The following is a 6,248-nucleotide window of genomic DNA, read 5'->3' as shown; positions in this document are numbered from 1 at the left end:
TGCATTAAAAATATTAAATGTAATTAATGCATCATCTGGGTTTTTTTAGCTTTACAGTAGTAAAGCTAAAAAAGAGAGAGAGAGAGAGAGAGAGAGAGAGAGAGAGAGAGAGAGAGAGAGAGAGAGAGTATGTGTGTGTGAGAGAGCATGTGTGTGGTCAATTTATGATACTGTATAAGTGTGTCAATTCTTTCTCATTCCTCAACCTCAAAAAGTTAGTTCTGTACAGTTACACCCTTACAAAAAGACACACCCAAACTATCAATACTTAAACACACACACACACACACACACACACAGAACTGACAGGGTCACAATGTAAATCTCACAGGAAACAAATATCAAAATAATACAGTAGAGTAGAGTAGAGTAGAGTAGAGCTGTTAGAGTAGAGTAGAATTGGTAGAGTAGAGTAGAGCTGTTAGAGTAGAGTAGAGCTGTTAGCGTAGAGTAGAGCTGTTAGAGTAGAGAAGAGTAGAGCTGTTAGAGAAAAGTAGAGTAGAGCTGTTAGAGTAGAGTTGGTAGGGTAGAGTAGAGTAGAGCTGTTAGCGTAGAGTAGAGCTGTTAGAGAAGAGTAGAGTAGAGCTGTTAGAGTAGAGTAGAGCTGTTAGAGTAGAGTAGAGCTGTTAGAGTAGAGTAGAGCTGTTAGAGTAGAGTAGAGCTGTTAGAGTAGAGTATAGCTGTTAGAGTAGAGAAGAGTAGAGCTGTTAGAGAAAAGTAGAGTAGAGCTGTTAGAGTAGAGTTGGTAGAGTAGAGTAGAGTAGAGCTGTTAGCGTAGAGTAGAGCTGTTAGAGAAGAGTAGAGTAGAGCTGTTAGAGTAGAGTAGAGCTGTTAGAGTAGAGTAGAGCTGTTAGAGTAGAGTAGAGCTGTTAGAGTAGAGTAGAGCTGTTAGAGTAGAGTATAGCGTAGAGTAGAGCTGTTAGAGTAGAGTAGAGCTGTTAGCGTAGAGTAGAGCTGTTAGAGTAGAGTTAGAGTAGAGTAGAGCTGTTAAGAGTAGAGTAGAGCTGTTAGTGTAGAGTTAGAGTAGAGTAGAGCTGTTAAGAGTAGAGTAGAGTAGAGTAGAGTAGAGCTGTTAGAGTAGAGTAGAGCTGTTAGAGTAGAGTAGAGTAGAGTAGAGCTTTCCAAAAATGTTGGGGGGAATCTCCAGAATTATGTGGGACGATAAGAGATATACTATTATAGATTTTATTAAAATTTTTCATTTTCATTTTAGTTAAAGCTGCAATATGTAATTTTTTTCGCCAATAGGGGTCGCTAACCTCTTACAATAACAAAGGCATCGGTTGATGACGCATAAGCGGAATGGTGGAACTTGTCATCATGGATCTAATAATGTTTATGGATGAGTGAATGTTGATGTTTTTAACATGACTGTGAAATGAAGCGGCACGAGTGCTAATGAGAGACAGATCTCAGCGTTACACGCGAGTCCCGCGGATATAAAGGAATGAGGACATTTAATCCTACCGGACTAACGTACCCGCTAGTGCTGAATAATACTCACACAGGTCAGTTTATTAGACCAATGAAACTTGTGAGGTAACGCAGCGCTGTTTCACCCGCTCTACACTATCACACTAAACTGCATTTGAGTGTGTTAAAGTTATAATGTTATTCTTGTGTGTTAGTTTGTCTGTATGAGACTAGCGGTGAGCGAGATCAACATTAGCATAACATACTGATCATATTCTAACATTTCATCATGTTGAGCTGTATAACATTGATTAGTTTTATGTACATTTGCTCACCTGTCTAAAGTGAGTACATGCAAGTACATAAAGAGTGCAGAAGAGTACATAGAGTACACAGAGTACATAAAGTAGGCCTACATGCAAGTGCGGCGTCTCTGTCAAGTGGAAGTTAGCCGCGGACGCAAGTTCTCGGCATGTCGAAAACGCCACGCTGATATTGATCCTCGTTTTAGTTCTCCTTTTGTCCCAAAGTCTGCTTGCCATGGTCCATAAAGTTTGAGCGAAACAACAACAGCGTGAGCGTGCGCTAGACGTAACGCAGTTGTCCACGTCTGTCGCCATGGTTACTATGGCAGTCCGAGCGTAAACCAGGGATAACGCGGATATTACGTCATTGACAGGCGACAAGTGAAAAGAGACCGGCACTTTTTAAAATTGTGAATTTCTCTGAATTTACAAATTCTTGGAAACATTTAGGATAATGAAGTACACAATTGAAATAAATATATAACACTGTGCAAGTGTTTTTTGGATATATTTTGATACAAATTGCTATATTACATTTTGTACCTTTAAATTGTGTTTTTGTCATTTTTTTAGTCAGATCAGATTAATGTGAAAGACTAAAGAGTAACCCAAACACACACATGGAGATGACAGGTTCTGCATTTCTCATGTCCTTCTAAAAATAGATAACCTGATATGAAGTCTTGTGCATGTGTTCTTTCATGTGTGTGTGTGGTCATTTCTGTCTGCTTGGTTTCCATGGAGACAAATGTCCATTTCGGTTTGCCAACTGAAGCTTGGGACGTGTGTGTGTGTGTGTGTGTGTGTGTGTGTTGAAATTATGTCATCATTTGGGCCACACCAGTCACGCCCGTTAAAAATGTGACAAGCCACTTCCTGCACAAAGTGCTTACAGGAAGTGTCACAAAGACAGACACACATGCAAAAGTTGCTTAAGGATCACACACACACACACACACACACACACACACACAAGCAGAGCATTGTTTTAGTCTATATAAAGAACAAAAAGGCAGGATAATATCATTTAATAGGTCAAAGAGTTTAATGTGTTCATGTGTTTAACATCATAATATTAAAAACGGTGAATGTCACAAAAACAGTAATATACCGTTACTGAAATATTATTACAGTTAAAAACTGTATTTTCTATGTGAATATATGTTAACACGTAATTTATTCCTGTGCTCAAAGCTGAATTTTCAGCATCATTCCTCCAATTTAATGCGTCATTGCAAAATAAAATAAAAGTAACTTTTTTCTTTTTTTTACCCCAAACTTTTGAACGGTCATGTTTTATTTTATTAAATTTTTCTGCTAAAACTTTAAAGGCAGTACAACAAATACTCCCAAAATATATAAAACTTTAAAGTAAAATAATATATATTTTTTTAACATTACAATAATGAGAGTTTAAGGACGACGAGTAAAAAAAATTGTCACAAAGCAACAACAAAAAAGAGGGAAGAAATTCTTAAATGATCATTAAAAGCGGGTTTTATTTTCTTTATGCAAAATATGATTTATTTTTGTGGAATTAAATGACTTTGACAAGTAACCCTTACGGTTCTCCATCATGCGCCAAACTGACTTCATAAAACTACAGAATGAAGAGAATGATGAGGAGAAACAAACACTGAAGAAAAGAACAAGACTTGCTTTTCTGACAGACACCTTCAGAATAACTGTACAGTGCATTAACAGTGAGTGAACTGTGTGTGTGTGTGTGATACTCTACATGTCAACAGGAAGTCCTTCAGCTAAACTCGCCTGCTTCCTCCGAGCGCGCTCTGCTCGCGGTAACATGCTTTCAGTGATAACGCTTGGCTGGACGCAGAGGAAAAGTTACACGCATGAATAAGCTCCTGTTACACACACACACAGACAATGGACTGACCCTCACAGGGTAGCTTCTGATGACAGGACCTCATTGAAGACCTCTCATTCAGACACAAACAGATTCTCCACAACTAAACAAACACTTCCTCTCAACGCGATACCCAGCAACCCTGTTTAGGAGGCGGTTAATGAGGTTACCAGGACAACAGACGCTGTGGATGCAACAATGAACCATTGCTAAGGCTAAAATGCTAACAGTTTTAATCAAAGTTAAAAGGCTAAAACGGTTTTTAGTCAAACTTTCGTTATAACATCAGTCGAGTGTTTGAAATAACTTCCTTCTGTGAACTGATGTGGCTTACAACAGAATGAGGCAGAAATTATATTATTTTATAGTATTCTATACTGTAATCAATGCTATGTCGATTAGCATGGCATTAAAAACATACATTATCCTTATGAAAATACCCGAGATGGCTATACTGTCGCAATCGTGTGTTTATCCTCTTCATGTTTAATCAGTTGAAGCGTCTCTATCTGCATGTTATCAAAGTCCCTTTAAGGGGAGTCATTTCATTCGGCGGCCATCTTTGGGGAAACATCAAATTCTCCAAAGCTGTTCACCAAGCTTACGATAAAATTTTACATTTGTCTCAAAGTCTCACAACTGTCTCAAAGTTGAGACGCTCAAATCATGAGAAGAAAAAAACCCAGCATTTTTCAGGCTGGAGCAGCCAATGCAGATTGGCTCTTTTATTTAGAAGGCGGGACTAATTCTGCCATATTGCTTTTTCCCCATTCATAGTAATATGAGGTCACCATCTTTATATATCTAGAGTGTTTGATGTTATGCGGCTGCAGCGATATGATGCCTTCGTCCATATAAGAGATTTCCTGGAACGTCATACGTTTTATTACTCCTGTGAGTCTCACTTGTGGACTTTCTGTGCGAGGGCGCCCTCTGGCTACGAGTATGAATGACACAAATTACACGAGCATTACGGAGCGCTAAACTATAACATCGCCCTATTCATTGGATCATTTATGCATCATATCATACGTGTAGTACTACTGATTTTTATTGCCAATACCAGTACATTGCGACACCCCTAAGTAACATGATAATATTTCTCTTTTTTTATATCACTAATTTATTCATATCGATAAATCACGACACCCCTAGTGTGTGTGTGTGTGTGTGTGTGTGTGTGTATATATATACGTGTATATGTATATACATATATATATATATATATATATATATATATGTATATATACACATACACCAATTTTAAGGTTTTGTTTTTGTCATTTTTAATATATCTATACACTGTAAAAAAAAATGTACATCCCCAAGTCAAAGATTTCTAGTGACTGATAACATCTACATTTTTCAAATTAGTCTGACGTATTATTTCTCATTGAGCCAATGTTAACAGACTACTGCAACAAGAATTGCACTTGGGCCAATTAAAAAATTTAGATGTGACCAGTCACTAGAAAATTTTGACTTGGAGAGGTTAGACATTTTTTACAGTGTAGTTTTCTATTCATTTTTAGTTATTTTAGCACATTAAGTTAAAGTAGCTGAAATAAAACAAGTTTAAACATTTATTTAATTTAACGTTTATTTAAAGTAACAAACTTTTTTATGGTTTTAAATGTAGTTTTAGTTAAGTATAATAACCCTGGTTCAAAGGGATCATGAACATTATTAGAGAGGATAAAAATAAAACATGGGAACATGAGTTTGATCGTTTTGATAAGGAGGAAATTGAGAGAAAATCCCCTCCGCTGACTGTGACAGAAAAGGGAAGTGATGTCAGAGGCGAATAATTCAATAACGACCACATAATGACCCACCATTATCCAACAGGGAGAGAAAGAGAAAGAGCTCATGTCATGAAAACAAAGGGATCCCTTTCACCATAAATCTGCATTCACATTTTCTGCAGAAAATGCAAAAGTCTAAATGTTTCTCACAATATTGACTCTGGGCGTTCTCTGAGCTTCTGCAAAAGCTAACAGACGTGTGTGTGTGTGTGTGTGTGTGTGTGTGTGTGTGTGTGTGTGTGTGTGTGTGTGTGTGTGTGTGTGTGTGTGTGTGTGTGTGTGTGTGTGTGTGTGTGTGTGTGTGTGTGTGTGTGTGTGTGTGTGTGTGTGTTTCTGTGACATTCTGAGACGTCTGATATACTGGAAGTGTAATATTTCTGGCCCAAACTGTCATACAAATAAGAGCACACACACACCCCACACACACACACACACACACACACACACAAAGTGTTTGTTCACACTCACCCTGAGAGGTGTCGTTGCTCACACCAGACTTGAGCAGTGCCAGCACTACTAAATTGACTATATGTGTCAATTAGCATGACCGTATCTCAGCTAGTTTATGAAATAATATATTTTTCCAGTAAAGAAACTCTAGTGTGGCATGAGGAAAAAAACAAATACAATGCTTTCATGTGAAATAGGAGAGCATATAAATGATCTGAGGCGAATAATAAAACACTCTCTCAAGCAGCATCCAAGTCTGAATCATTTTCATCAGTCATTAACAGTCACAAAAGTTCTGATGTGTCATTTTGTTCATTTTTGCAGAGAAATATTTGGTTTTTTCAATTCAAACGTCACAATTAACTAAAACGCATCACTTTGTTAAAGGGATGGTTCACCCAAAAACAA

The 6,248-nt window shown here is 37.6% G+C and overlaps 1 protein-coding gene across 1 annotated transcript in view; it reads right to left on the bottom strand.

The window, feature by feature from the left end:
* The window catches only part of diaph1 (diaphanous related formin 1), a 104,200-nt gene that overhangs the window by 83,419 nt on the left and 14,533 nt on the right, over positions 1-6,248 (bottom strand). The gene's annotated exons all lie outside the window — the stretch shown is intronic.

The sequence above is a fragment of the Leuciscus leuciscus genome (assembly GCF_965113295.1).
Source record: "Leuciscus leuciscus genome assembly, chromosome: 8".
NCBI classification, from domain to species: domain Eukaryota; kingdom Metazoa; phylum Chordata; class Actinopteri; order Cypriniformes; family Leuciscidae; genus Leuciscus; species Leuciscus leuciscus.
Note: the sequence above shows the minus strand (reverse complement) of the source record. Positions and strands in the feature narration are given on the sequence as shown.